Below are 14,278 nucleotides of genomic sequence, written 5' to 3'. Positions count from 1 at the left end.
GGTAGAAGCCAATAGGGGAGCGGTGTAGCCGGCCAGGGGGACAGCCCGGCTGGGAGCGGAGGATCATTCCGTGCTGGTGGCTGATGGGGAAGGAGCGGCGGCGGCTCCGCGGTGGGGCCGGGGTGCGCTCTGCCTTCGCCGCGTCCTCCGTCTGTGTGTGTGTGTGTTTCCCCCCCCCCCCCCTTCCCGCTTCCCCCCCCCACCCCTGCCTGCCGGATCCTAGGGGAGGTGCCGAGGCGCGGGGCGGGGAGCGGCCCGGGCAGGGGCGCGCAGCCAGGAGGGAGGGAAAGGTGCGGAACGGGGCGCGGGGAATGGCGGGCGGGGAGAGCGGGAGGCGGGCGGACCGGCGCGCGGGGGAGGGGCGGCCATCTCCTCAGCGGCGGCGGCGGCGGCGGCGGCGGGCGCTCGGCCGTGAGGGGGGAAGGTTGAAGCCGCCCCGCTTCTTACCGGAGCGATCCGCGTTGGGGGGGGGGGGGGGGGGGGGGTCGGCGCGGCTTGTGCCGGGCGGGGGGTCGCATGGTCGGCGCGGGGTGTTACCGCTCCGGGTGCGTGTGCGTGTCCCGATTTGGGTGGAGGGGCTGCGGGGGGCTTTGGGTAGAGAGAGGGAGGACAGGGAGGTGTTGCTTGTGCAAAGAAATCCCGCCGGTCGGGCGATTCCGTCTCTGGAGGGGAAAAAAAAAAAAAAAAAAGCTTCCTTGGAGGTGCTCGTAGCCGCTCCGAACGTGTCACCAGAAGCCTTGCAGTCCCTGGGAAGCCTGCCCGTGCTGTTACTCACGTCCAGTTGTTGGATGAAGTGGTGGGGCAGGGCCTTGCGGTGCCAAGAGGAGGAATGTGCTCCTGTAATTTTTTTGCCAGGCAGGCTTCTGAAACGAGGAGCCAGATGCGTGTTGGCGAGGCTCGCTATCTGTGGCAGGTTCTGGCAGTGGCAAAAAACCCCATACCTGCTTGTCTCCGTGGCCTTGCGACTGGTTTTATCGGAGGGGACCGTTTTCACTGGGTGTAGCAGATGATAGGTAAACCGTGCTTCATTTGCTTCGTGAGATTCCTGCTTGTCCCTCTGTGTAAAGTCGCTGGAATTCCCTGCAGTTTTGGTGTGGTTAACCTTGCCTTCCCCACAGGTGGTTGAAAAAGAGCGGTAGAAATCCCAAGAGTTGTTTGAAACATTTGATATTCAGGATCAACAAAAAGATGGGAATTGCTGGAAAACTGTCTCTCTTGTCAAAATATTTTGCAGTGCAGGATGGAGATACTTCTTTTACCTGCGTCGTCTGCAGATAAACAAACTGTAATGAATGCAGTTGTCAGCTAAGCACAAGTTCTGTTGAGAGTTTGCGAGCTGGGAGAAAGGTCGAGCTGGATCCAGCTTAAGGTAAAAAGTGTAACTTACAGTACAGTACCACTAGCATTCTGCGACAGGTTAATATTTTTGCAGTGGTTTAGGGCCTCATGATTTAGGCGTTAGAGCCGTTGGATTTGGATTTTGTCTTGTGGCGTGAACAAGTCATGTTATTTATTGTTCTGTGGCCGTGGTTTCAACATAATAGAAATGACTGCAGTAGTTTTAGAATATAAGCTTTACAAAGCGTTTAGGACTTCAGGATCAGGGTGAATTTTATTTTAGCTCTGTTTTAAATTCTCCTTTACAGGTGTCAACAAAGGTGGCCCCTGAGCTGAGGCTTCACAAAGGAAAATTTGGTCTGGAACTTGTTTTCATGGCACAGGTGAAGACCTTTGGAAAAGAACTTTTATCGTGGAAACAAAGTGTTTAAAAGTATGAACTAAACCACCATACATTAAAAAAATAAAGTTTCTGAGAATACAGAGATACTTTTTCCTTTGTTTTCTCAGAAGAAAGAATGTGTTGTGTCTTCTAATTATATAAAGTTGTATAAAATGCCCCCTTCCAGACTACTGGGGGAAACTTATTCAAAGCTCAAATCCAAAATCAAGTGCTTAAACCTCTTGGTTTCTCCTCTGCCCCATTCATGTGCATGCTGCTTGTAGCACAAGGGTTTGAGAAGTCTTGAGAACTAAAAATGAATGGAAATGTTTCACAGACCAAATATCCAAGCATCCTATCACAATAGTAAATAAATTTTAAATAACATCTTTGCAGAGTGCAGCTTTTCTTAAACAGCAACAAAAAAATCTGGTCACTGGACTGACTTAATACTTTTAGGATATCTAAAAAAAAGTAAATCAGCTTTAAAAATGCCATTTAAACTAAGAATCTGGTTTTGTTATTTTTGTGATAGAGAAAGAAACTGTTACATTTTGATGAAGCAATACTAAGTCTTCGCTGAGGAATTTTTATGATGCGTATCTTATGAAAAAAGCTGACAGCTATCTGTTATAGATGTCATTGGTTAGAAATGCTGCGTGCTGACCCAGTGTATGGAATCCTGTCTTGTCAGAGTCCTTAGTGGAGCAGCAAAAGCGGCCTGAGCCCTGCTTATGACGGTGGGAAACTGCTCTGTAGGATCCCTGGTCAGGCTCCCGTCAGAAGATCAAAATATGCTCCGTTCTTATCTGTATGTTCTGGTTTTTAAAGCTCAAGTTCAAAGAAGTTAATACTGTGAGTAATCACTGTAATCACTACAGTTAATGTTTGATTTTTGTACACTGTTCACGTATTTGTCCAATTTCTTCATTGCTCAAAGTAATCTGCTGTTAACTATATGAAAAAGAAATTCTAAATATGAGCTTGCATGTTGATTGTATGTCAGAATCCTGGACCGAAATCTAAAATACTAAAAACACTCACTGTAGAAACTCTTCAGTTATGGCTGAGCCTGAGCTGGGTTTTCATGTGCTTCTATACGATTATCTTTTAGGTATTTTCTGATCTAGCTTTAAAAATTATTTAATGTAACTACTGCTATTTGACCAATTAGGTGATTTCATCCACAGTTCATAATTTGTTATGGATCTTTTGGGGTTTTTTTTAAACAAGAGGACTGCAGCCTTACGTTAATACAAGTTTCATATGAAGAGCTCCTATACATTAAGCATACGCATCATGTGTGAAACCCTACTGTGTTCTGTGTTTGTAAAATTGCTGGGTAGCTGAGCATGTGCTGAAATGAGCTGCTGATTGTTTTCTGTGGCTTATAATACTCCTTTGTAGATCCGCTGGTATCTTGTTTGTCCCTGCTGCATCTAGACAATGCATTCCTTCATGTTTTGTGTAACATCTTCTTCAGTCATTTCTGTGTATGTAGATATGGTAACTGGAAAGAGAAAATTTGTTCCTAAATTGTCCCTCTTCCCTCCCTTAGCTTCCCTGTCCCCCAGCATAGCTGGAATATTGTTCATTAAGGGGAATTTAGAACAGTATTGATTGCTGGTATTCAGGAATTCTGGGGAAAAGGGACAAAAATGAGCATTGGGAAACTATATAAATTCTCCAACAACACAAATTTATGCTTTGGGACCCTTAAAATCAATATGGGAGTGCTATAGGCAGAATAAAAAAAGAAGAGCTCAAGACAGTGGATGAATAAGCTCTGGAGTTTACTACTGTTTTAAGAGGCTTGGAAGCTGGTGCTGTGCCTTTTGTCTGTTGTTCAGTTGTTTCAATCTCTCCCAGTAGTGGTTAGCAAGGTGTAAACTGACTGGTCAGGTCGAAGCCCAGAAGGGTTCTTGTCTGCTGTTATTTGCTCATTTTTTTGAATGTAATCAGCCCTTTGAGGGAGTTGGGCAAACTCAAAACAATATGTTTGTCAGTGCTTGCTTCTGGGACCGATGTATAATTGCTCTGGCACATGAGTGATTCACACAGGTTTCCGCATTAACTGCTTGCAAATACTCCACGTTTGTGTCACAATATGCTGTTTTCTAGATGTGTTTCAAGTAAGAGATTGATACTCAGCTGGGAAGCTCAGACAAGAAATGAAGGAAGGTTATTTAGAGCAATGTATAGAGTGGGAAGCAGCTGGTTTAAGTTAGCAAATTAGGAAACGAGGTGAATACTTCTGATATGTCTCAGAACTGGCTTTTTTTCCCCAAGATGAATGTAGGATGTTATTTCCCTTTTTATTTGCCCAATATTGGGCATACCAGTGGAGCCTGGAAATTCATAATTAACAGAACAAGTGAAGAAAATGTTTCACGCATTTTTGCTCTGGGTCTGTGGGTATAGACTTATCAATGCATTCACCCATAAACCTTCCGTAACTTGTATGCCAGTTTTTAAAGTAATTTAAGTACTTTTCTGCAAGTCTTTTGCATTACTCCACTTCCCACCCCCCTGTTTTTGTTGGTCAAATACGCTTTTTCTATTTTCTGCTGGAGCTGGTTGTGTAGTTGGTGTGCTTTTATGAAAGGGCTTAGGTGAGTTTTGGAGAGGGATTTTGTTTGTTTTGACCAGGAGATGATCTGTATATTGTCGCTTTATGAAAAGGATGCTTAAGAATATTCATTAAGTTTATTTTTTGGTGTTCTTTAGATAACCAGGCAAATGTCTTCCTATTTCTTTTCTGAATGATTAATCATTTTATTATGAAGGTAGGACAACATCATTACAAATAAGTGCTTTTTTTTATGGCTTTGATACTTCAGTTTACTGTATAGGATTTAACAAATGAAAAATAATTGTTCAGTTAGTTCCAGTGGCTTATAATACATATTACTTATTTTGTAACTGAATATTCAGCCATTCTTACGGCTGTTGGTCTGCCTTTTACAAGCTGTCCTGTCCATGATCAGCTTCAGAACTTCCGTAGACATGTGACAGGAGAGAGGGTGGGAAATCAGCTTTTTTTTTTTTTTTTTTGTAGCCTGTCATAAGTCTGTGAGTGGGTCAGCACAGAAGTAGGAAAAGGCATTGTAAGCCAAAAATACTATGGATTAGCTTAATTACTACATAGACCTTCAGGATAACTTGGGGAAAAAATGTGTGCATAACATGAAAATCAAACAAAATCCTAAATTGAAGAAATAGCATGGCTTTGAAGTCAAGTGAACAGGCTCTGCAGCTTTCCAGAGTAGTTTGTAGAGAATCAAATTACAATAACTTGTTAGACATGTGACAGGAGGGAGGGTGGGAAATCAGCTTTTTTTTTTTTTTTTTTTTTTTTTTTTTTAGCATGTCATAAATCTGTGAGTGGGTCAACACAGAAGTAGGAAAAGAACTTGGAGATTCTTGCAAAACTCCTGATAAAATTCCTTTAAAAAAAGCTGATAAACTCAGCTGTGGTACGGTAGAATAAAACACAAAATCAGATGTAGGAAAGAAAAATAATAATTCTTAGTACAAAAAAGTTTAAGAAGATTACATACCAGAATTCCAAGCTAAAAATATGTGTTAATGTATTTTTGTAACTAAGGTGGAAAATGCAGTGAATGATGATGTCAAAATGAAACTGTCTAAAATGAAGTTTATTGAAAAGAGTTTGCAGGACTGATTTAGCTGTTCCTGAAGATGACTGAGACATTTGGAGGAGTCTAATTAAAATAGAGAATTCTGAGATTCTTGTCAAATCTGTGTGTGTCAGGGATAAATAGAAAGGTGTTTTGTTTTGGTTTTTTTTATAGCAGTTTGTCTGAGTAACTTAAAGCAACAAGAACACGATGTCAGGTTATTGCAAAGCCTGCACTCCAGCAGTGTGAACGTAGCTGAAGGTACAGCCGCCTTACCGCTCCACTAGAACTCTTAAGAAAACTTTCAGGAGTATTTGACTGGTTCTGGTTTTTTTTTCAGGGGGAAGGAAGGAAATGCACTCGTAGCTTTTATACTTTACAGAATGATTAGGTTTTGATTTTTCAGAAGAACAGAGTACTTTTCTTTCTTGGACTTAAAATAAGAAGCACGGACTGTAGAAAGAGCGTATTGTACGAAACTTGCTGCAGGGGATGTGGGAGCTTTCAAGTCTGACAGTTTAAGTAGTGAAGATGAAAGTGAGGACAGTTCTTGGGCAGGGGACTTCAAGAGGAATGTGATTCATGGGACATAGTTACTAGCGTAATTACCAGTGCAGCTGCCGTAGTAACTTCTGCCAGTAAGAAAAAAAAAAAATCTGTCATGTCCAATGCTCCTCCTGGTCGTAGTGTAAGTGATAAAGATGGGAGCAGCAGAAGTGTAATACCTTGTTCCACTTGCCAACTTCAGACCAGCATATGTGGATGGAGCTATTTCTGCTAGGTTTCAAATTGACACCAAAGCTGCACAGGATTTCCTAAAGTGTTCAGGCTGGGCTAAAATTTTGGAATTGGCAGGGGTAAGATTTTGCTTTGTGTTTTCTGTGAATAGTAGTGAAAAAGGGCAGGGATTCAGAGGGACTGAATTACTCTGATAATGAATAAAACCTGTTGAATTCAGGCAAGAAAAAACCCCAAACCTTAAATATAAATACCTTCTACTTTTGTACTTCATTACACAAGGTTTTATTTCATTAATAAATTAATTTGTTTCAGAATTGTAATAAATGGGACATTTTTACTTCTCTCTGTGATAGTACTTTTGATTTGCTGTTCTTTCAACTGTGTCAGAATTTTAATTTAGTGATATTTCTTTTCAATTATGTTGAATGGAACATTTCAGATTAGATCCAAAATGGAATTTGGAGTGAGGAGCTCTTGAAAAATTGTGGGGACAGAGGGTAGGAAATGTTCTGCTAGACCGAGGCTTCCTTTTAATATAAGTACTAGTTCAAATCAGAAAATTCTTTTACTGGAAAGTGGGGGACTTCTGAAATACTAACCCCAAAACACTGTCTTCTCTCACTAATGTGTCATCAAAACTTGCTTTTCTAGCGCTCACTAAGTGCAATTTCCACTTAAAATTGTTAAAGTGAATTGCCGAAGGTCATGCATCAATCTGGTGTCAAAGATGGGTCTGGAATTCAGGAACTCTGATTTTTATGGTCAGAGCAGTCTGTTTAACTGCCTGGGCCCAACAAGTACATTAGGAGATCGTAAAATTTCATCTGTGCAGTAGAAATAATTACGGTGTCCTATTTAAGGGAATGCTTAGCTTCCTTCCTAGCTGTTCTGGGTATTGGTGACATACATACGCACGCGCAACCTTCCTAATTTCATTCAGTCTTCCTAACCCTCTTCAAAGAATTGCTGGGGTTGCTCTTCTCAACCTCTCGTCTGCCTCTTGGTTCACTTTGGTCATGTCCACCTCCTGTTTCTTAAGAACTTACCTCATACGTCTTGTTTGGCCTTCTTGAGCAAAGGCTTTTGTGGCTCGATTCAGGAAAGAGGTGAAGAATGAATCGGAAGTTCCAGTATACAGAGTTATCAGAAGGTTGTTAGTTATTTCATGAAAATGTTCTGTAAGGATCCCTGCCTGTTGCCCACTGTGGTGCAATTCCTGCACACTGAAATTCAGGCACAACATGAGTCCTACAGGAGTCCTACTACAGGATTTAACTCTACTATAGGGCAAGAAGAGACTCCCTGTACTTCTCCCAAGCAAACAGAGTGATACCTTGTATTTCTGGCGTGTATATGGATGCACTGGGGCTCAGCCCTAATAAAGTGACTTTTTTTGTGGCAGTTATAGCGCATGTTTTCTTCATCGTAGATGGCTGTCAGTTTATGGAATGAGAGTCACACGGCAGCTTTTGAAAATGTCATTAAAACCAAAGATTCTCTACAGAATTTATTTTTGCCCAAAGGTTGTGGTTATTTTTTTAACAATGAAACCCCCAAGCCTGAAAAGTGTAATTTAATGCTGCTTCTGGGCCATCTCTGAACCTCCTTTCCAATACAGAAAGCAGGGTGAAAACTGATTATTTTTAAAAAATTAAATAATCTCCTTTTAAAGCAAATGAAACAAAAATAGTTCTAAAATGAAAACTACAGTTTCAGCTGGTGTAAAACAGCTCATCCCAGAGTGTCTTTCCTTAGCAAATAGGTCTTCACAGTCTCCAAAGTAGGTTAACAAATAGTGTTTAATAATCCTTTACTTTCTCTGCTTTTCTTTGTGACTTGTTAACTATTCTACCTAATGTAAAGGTATGGTGCATTGTACATCATCACTTTTTTTGTGCAATTACATAAATAATTCCACTGTTAAACTCCAAGGTCAGTCACAGGTGGTGATAGGATACAAAACTCCAGTTGTAGCTAAGAGGATTTTGCCATTCTTGTAACGGTTCAAAAACTCACTGAGCCAGAGACAAAGCCAGCCAATGGATTGGTAACTGTGAAGAATCATAGAATCGTTCATAACTATGAATAATATCAATGAGATGTATAAACGAGGAGGAAGACTCGCATCCATTTTATAGCTGGGTAGACTGAGGTCAGTGATGTGTGTGGGGTTTGGGAAACCTGGATAGATCAGAACTTACAAATCGTAGCTGACAGTAGCGTTGCGTTCCTGTCCACCCGAGAGGCCTTGGTGCTCCGTAGGCATGCAGGCTAGTCTTCAAGTGTGGCGTGTGTCCTCTACCATTTTTTATGCCCAGTTATAGAAATAAATGCAGCTACTTTTAAGACCTAGAGGAAGAAGAGTTAGTTTACCAAACTGAAGAGCTGACTTGTGCTAGAATATGTGCATACTTTATTCAGAGACAGATTGAAGGGGGAAGGAAGCAAATTCTACTAGTGTCGAAGTTACTATCGAAACCAAATTAATTTTAAAGATAAGGTAGATAGGCCTTTTGAGAAAGTTCCAAAGCAGGGCTCTTGTGTGCCTGCACCCTTGGTGTCTCTAAAGTGGAGTGGTGGACTGGATTAAGTGTAATGCATTGGTGTGGAATAGGAGGTCGAGCGCACGCTGGCTGTGGTGGCCTGGCTCGGCGAGTTAATGGAGTTGTTGCCTTTGGTTTTGGCTCATAAGCCACTTACAGTTCCACTTCTGCAGTCCGACTAAAGTACAATCAGCAAGTTTGTACAGAAGCTGCTGGTAGACATCAGCCATGAGATCTAGCCTGGTATCTAATTAAAATTCAGTTAAATAAATGTTTTTCTGGAATTAATTGAGAACCTTAATCCTCTTGTGGCCACGTTGTGTTGTTTTCCCTCCTAGGTGGGTTTGGAGTTTCTGGGTGGCAAAAGTTTTACAAGTAGTCCATGCACTCTGTCCTGTAAAGCTGTAACTCAAGTACGTTTTGTGTCTGCTGACACAGTAGTAGCTACAGGGGTGGAGGAGGACTTGGATAAGTAACGTTCTGTTTTAGTTCAGTAGTCTGCAGAGTGAGGGTCCCTACCTCCTGGAAAGAGGACCCTAAACCCTGGGAAGCGCTTCATGCACCGCCCTGGTAAACGGGGGCCTCCACTGAAAGATAAAAACTGTGTGCTGCTCCAGTGAAATACCCTAGGCGTTTGTTATTTTCTGGGTAACAGCCAAATCATTTGTTGTCCCCCCCCGCCCCACACACACACACACACACTTCCATTTATAAAGGAAGTCTTCAGTCTTTTGAATGTCATACAAAACTGTTCAAAACCAGACTTGAGCAATTGAAATTCAATTAGTTCAATCAGAGCAATTCAATTGACACAGCTGAGTTCTGTGATCTGAACAAAAGATTTCGCTTTAATTGTGTAGGAATATATAAATGATGATGTGATTGTCTTGTTCCCAGCCCTCCAGATAGATGTAATGCATTCTAAAGTTTACTTGTATTTTATTGCTTGAGGCTTATGTGGTGCTTCAGCCTTTCAGAAAATAGCAGGTGAAAACAGGGCCCTGGAAAACAGTGTCAGTGTTCTCCATAGGCAAGCCTGGGGTTGGGGGTAGACAGGTAACACTGCAACTAAAGTTGGTAAGTGGCTTGGTCATCCATTCTGTTCTGAGACATACAGTCCTGTAACATCCCTTTGCAGATGGACTGTAGTGATGCTCAAGACAAAAACTGAACTCGGAGCAGAAGAGGTTATGATGTCTGCTTGTCTTAAATCTGTTCGCACTGGTCAGTCTACAGTACACAAGGGTGTGCAAAGTCAACATAAACATGTTTGTTCCCTAATAAGAAGACCAAGATTCTCCACTAGCTAGAAGCAGAAATTTCCTTTAACATCTTGCTCCTGCCACTAGCAGTCCTGCTTTTGGGCTGCTGTTTTCCCATGGCATCTGTGCCTGGTTGCCACCAGTTCTTTTCTCACCTTCTTAGATGCTTCCTTACTGTGTCATGGTGGTTGTTTTTCTGTATATAATCAAAGACCAACAGTTCTCACCTTGCTTTCTCTGTCCCTCACTTTGCAGAACCATGAAACTAGTGGTTGTACCAGCAGTTCTGGTGTTGCCTATCTCTGTATTCTGTCACAATTTAAAATCTCATTTTGTCTTTCTGAAAGTGTTTGTGTAAATGAGGCATCAGCTTAGGCATCACACGGTTAAACTGGAGATCCTCTTCCTCTGCCAATCTTCCTTCACCGTCTTAGTTGCGACAGATGAAACAGCCTTATTTGCTTATCATGCAAATTCAAATCGGGCATCATCTTTGAAATAAGATTTTCTCGGATTCTGCATCGGGTTGGTTAAACTTCTGTATTTCTTTCTACATGAAATCTTAAATAATGAGGTCCTTGGTCATCTGCACACGAAAAACTTATGCAACATCTCACCATCTAGTTAATCACTCTTTCCAGTATTTTTTTTCTCTAACCTGACAAATTTCATGTGTTACATCCACACAGAGCGTTGCTGCGGAGGGCTTTGTACAGGATAGTGGTTTGATATTTCATCCTTTTCTTGTGCTCTGCTCTCTTACTTTCAATAGGAAGTATTTTGCCTTATCTCAAACCCTGCACTGCCTTCTTTCTCATCACCTCACCTTACTCAGCCACCGGTTTCTCTTGATGCAGCATGCCAGCCTCCCTTGTCTGCCTGTTGCATTTGAAACCATTATTTTCATACAGGGAGGAGTATCCCATAAACAACCTCTTCTTCTAAACAACCCTTAATTTTCCTTTACTATGATTGCAGAAGTCTTCAGAGTTATCTGTAGACAGGCTGTTGGGACTGTCAGTGCTGTCTTGCTGATTCTTTGGGCCTCCCTACCTGTCTGTGCTACTCCTGCCTCTTGCATTTCTTCTTTTGAGCCCAGTGTGGAACTCGTCACATGTTTATCCTATGCCAGGACTTGGCACGAGTCAGTGGCTAGACTTTATAGGCATTATAGTAAAACAAATAAATAATGATAGAATATGAAATAATCAAACACTGACTCATAAGTATGGAAGGCCTAGTCCATACTTCCTTTCAGGGTAGGGTCAGCTACACATAACTTTCTTCCTAACAGATAGTTATGTGGGCTGAGCTTGGAGGTAAGTAATACTGACGTTGCAGCTCCCCAGTATTTTGCTCCAGTACCTTGCCAACCTTGCTAGTTGTAACATCTAACCTGAATCTTCCTTGCTGCAGCATAAGCCCATTTCTTCTTGTACAGGCCATGAACAGAAAAAAAGGTATTTTCCGTTTGTTTTGTTTTTTTAAACTTTAGTTAAAGTACTCACAGACTTTGTGGTCTTTTTGTCAGGCCAGTCTCCTCTGTTTCTTGGGCCCTTCCTTGTAAGTTGTTTGCTGAACATCTGATCATTCTTACTGGCTTTCTGTATACAGACAGTGTGCATTAGGTACACCTCTTTAAGGCACAGCATTCCAAAGCTGGGTGCTGTACACCAGCTGAGACCTGGGTTATATTTGTCTTTGATCCCCATAAAGTGCAGCGCTGCTGTCAAAATAAATAAACGCTGTTGACTCATGTTCACCTTGTAATTTCTCTGCAACCATTAGATTCTTCTATGTAGAGTTATTTAGCTCGTTCTTTCCATCCAGTATTTATGTGATTGAAGTGGCAGTAATAGTAGCTGCAGTTTTTTCTTCAGCAAGGGTCTCTGGATGGCCAATATGTCAATGAAAAACTATCCCTAGGGGGAAGTGTGATCAGCAGGAGGAAGTTGCATGGCCTTGAACTGGAAACAGAACTGGAAAAGATGCTGAAGCTGTTCAAAAGGCTCTGGTGGATATAAGCCATCTGATTTTTTCATGGTGGTTTGGCTGTATCTTTGTGGTCACAATATCTGTTAGATCAAATAGTATTGCTTGTCTGATATTTATCCCTTAGGTAGGTAGAGGGAGAGATTTTATCCCTTTTCAGCCTTTATTTTTGTGAAGTGCCTGTGCATTTGATGAGATCTGTTACAAAGATGGTCTTAGCTGTTACTCTCTGGACTTGCTCTTTGCTAACAAGAACAATTATATTTTTACTAACTTTCCTGACATATTTCATCCTGGGTGTCACTTCCAAGGTGAGGGATCCCGGTTTCATTGCTGAATCTTGAACCTTAGAGACGACAGAAAGAAGTGCAAGCATGTCAGATGGTACTTTGAAGAGTGAGTCAGTGGGCCAAGTGTCTGAAATCCATCCTTGACATCCACGCAATCCCAGAGTGCTGCAATGGGTGAGGAGCAAACTCTGCCAGCATTGGACCCAGTAAAATCTTACAAAGATTTTCAAACTGAAAAAATAGCGAGAGGGGACAGAAAAGATCTGGCTAGAAAAAGAGAGGAAGGGTTTCTTGTTACTAATCACTGTCCATATTGAGTGCAGCCCTACTCTTCCAGGTCTTGGAAAAAGATATGTTATTTTCTTTTCTTTTAAATATGACAAAAGCAAAACCTAGGACTAAGTGGTGGATATTAAATATTGAATATACCAAAAAGGATTTGTCATCTGCTAAGCATAAAAAGACTTCACTTCAAAAGAAATAGGCTGGCTAGGCCCTATATGTTTGTTTTTTTCTTCACACGGATCATGTATTCCCCTTTCTGTTTAAGCAACATTTACGTTTGAGTAAATGGAAGCCCTTTTCCTTTACAGAAATGCTCTTGCAAAAATAGTGATGGAATCAAATGGGCTTTACAGAATATTCACAGTTCACCCTCTTGTGTGCTGGAGTTTAGCATTGTACAAACAGGATCAGAAATTCTCTGCTTACCTAGCAGCAAATTGGCTGCTTAGTCAGATATGCAAAACACCCTGTTGAGCATACAATGCTGAAATAAAGTTTTGATAATTTAGCTTTCTTCTATAGTGTCATTTGTTGCGAGGTCAGACTTTTCAGATAATAGCTGCACAAAGTGCCTCAGCATTCTGTGTGTCTTCTGAATGAAGCTCAAAGCACGGATCTTTACACTGGAATGTGTGCTTGGAGATGAGCTAGGGAAATATTCAGAGGCTCTGAATGTTATTACTGCTTATGTGCTGCGTTATTCTTTTTGAAAATTCCCAGAGCTTGCGATACGTTGTGTATATTTAAAAGCCCCATGAGGGGAGGAATAAAATACACTCTCCTTCTTGCCTCCGTACTTCATGAATAGCTGCTTTCTTGAAAATACAGAATGATATAACCTTGTTTATTATCTTACATCTACTTCTATGGTTTTTACAGTAATCTTAAAAACGTATGCTTTCTGTCATTATTCCTTAAATATTTGCTTTCCTATCTCAGCCTCGTGAGTGGAAAACCATAGGAAATGGCTGTTTGTGGTTTATTAACTTTTTAAGTTCTTCTGGTAGTTGGGAGTTCAAGAAATCACTGCAGTATGGGCAAAACAAGTAGAGCTGCCTTTTCAAATATTGCTTCTGTGTGTGGAAATTCCATGGCCACCCTTTGTTTTTCTCCTGAGGCAGCTCCACAGGTCAGTCAGGCATTTGAAACTCAAATTAATTTGTGTGAAAACAGATTAAAAAAAAAATCAGTTGGCAGTTATGGGGTATCTTACTACAGGCATCAGAAAACACAGGAATGCCAGCTAGCGTAAATGTGTGCTTATGAAGAAAGGTGGGTGTTCATCTGAGGAGATGGGTAGGCTTACAGGATCAGATTCTGAAAATACAGAAGGGCAGCAGGAGCACGTGCAGCTATGGAGAGCTGCCTGCCGAGTGTATCTGCTCGCTTGCAGTGACCGTCTGTGCAAACTGAGCTTTTGTGGGTGCAGAGGGGCTGTATTTGTTCTGCCGTGCACATATCTAATTCACACAGAAGTTCACGACAAATTATACAAATGAGAAGTCAGGTGGCTTGAGTGTTTTGTATTGGTATGATTGTGAACTTTTAAAACACTCTGACATACGTGGTGATACAGATTTGAAGATACATTTCTGCATACAGGTTACTAAAGGTAAGTTCTAGTACCAGGAAAAGTGTTAGCACAAGGACAGTACAATGATATAAACAAGTCACCTTTGTTTTTTTTTATTCTGTGAGGTAAAATGGATGGGTTCTGGTGTATTATTTACTAGCTAGAGGTGAGTACTGAAGGTGGCTTTTTGTTCCTCTGAAAGAAGGACGGTGGCTCACCAAGTTCTGGTTT

The 14,278-nt window shown here is 41.4% G+C and overlaps 1 long non-coding RNA gene across 18 annotated transcripts in view; it reads left to right on the top strand.

The window, feature by feature from the left end:
• The first annotated feature begins 29 nt into the window (after positions 1 to 29).
• The window catches only part of LOC116961909, a 32,218-nt gene continuing 17,969 nt past the window's right edge, over positions 30 to 14,278 (top strand). For 10 of the 18 annotated variants that reach the window (XR_006166579.1, XR_006166588.1, XR_006166583.1 and 7 more), the window contains exons 1-4: positions 251 to 290; positions 856 to 1,369; positions 1,647 to 1,771; positions 2,415 to 2,575. This is a non-coding gene — a long non-coding RNA (uncharacterized LOC116961909). Of the gene's footprint in view, positions 160 to 250; positions 291 to 855; positions 1,370 to 1,646; positions 1,772 to 2,414; positions 2,576 to 14,278 lie in introns of those variants that run through there. The other 8 variants (XR_006166587.1, XR_006166586.1, XR_006166584.1 and 5 more) reach the window with 7 other exon arrangements.

The sequence above is a fragment of the Tyto alba genome, unplaced genomic scaffold, assembly GCF_018691265.1.
Source record: "Tyto alba isolate M040663 unplaced genomic scaffold, T.alba_DEE_v4.0 Super-Scaffold_41, whole genome shotgun sequence".
Classification (NCBI taxonomy): Eukaryota; Metazoa; Chordata; class Aves; order Strigiformes; family Tytonidae; genus Tyto; species Tyto alba.
Note: the sequence above shows the minus strand (reverse complement) of the source record. Positions and strands in the feature narration are given on the sequence as shown.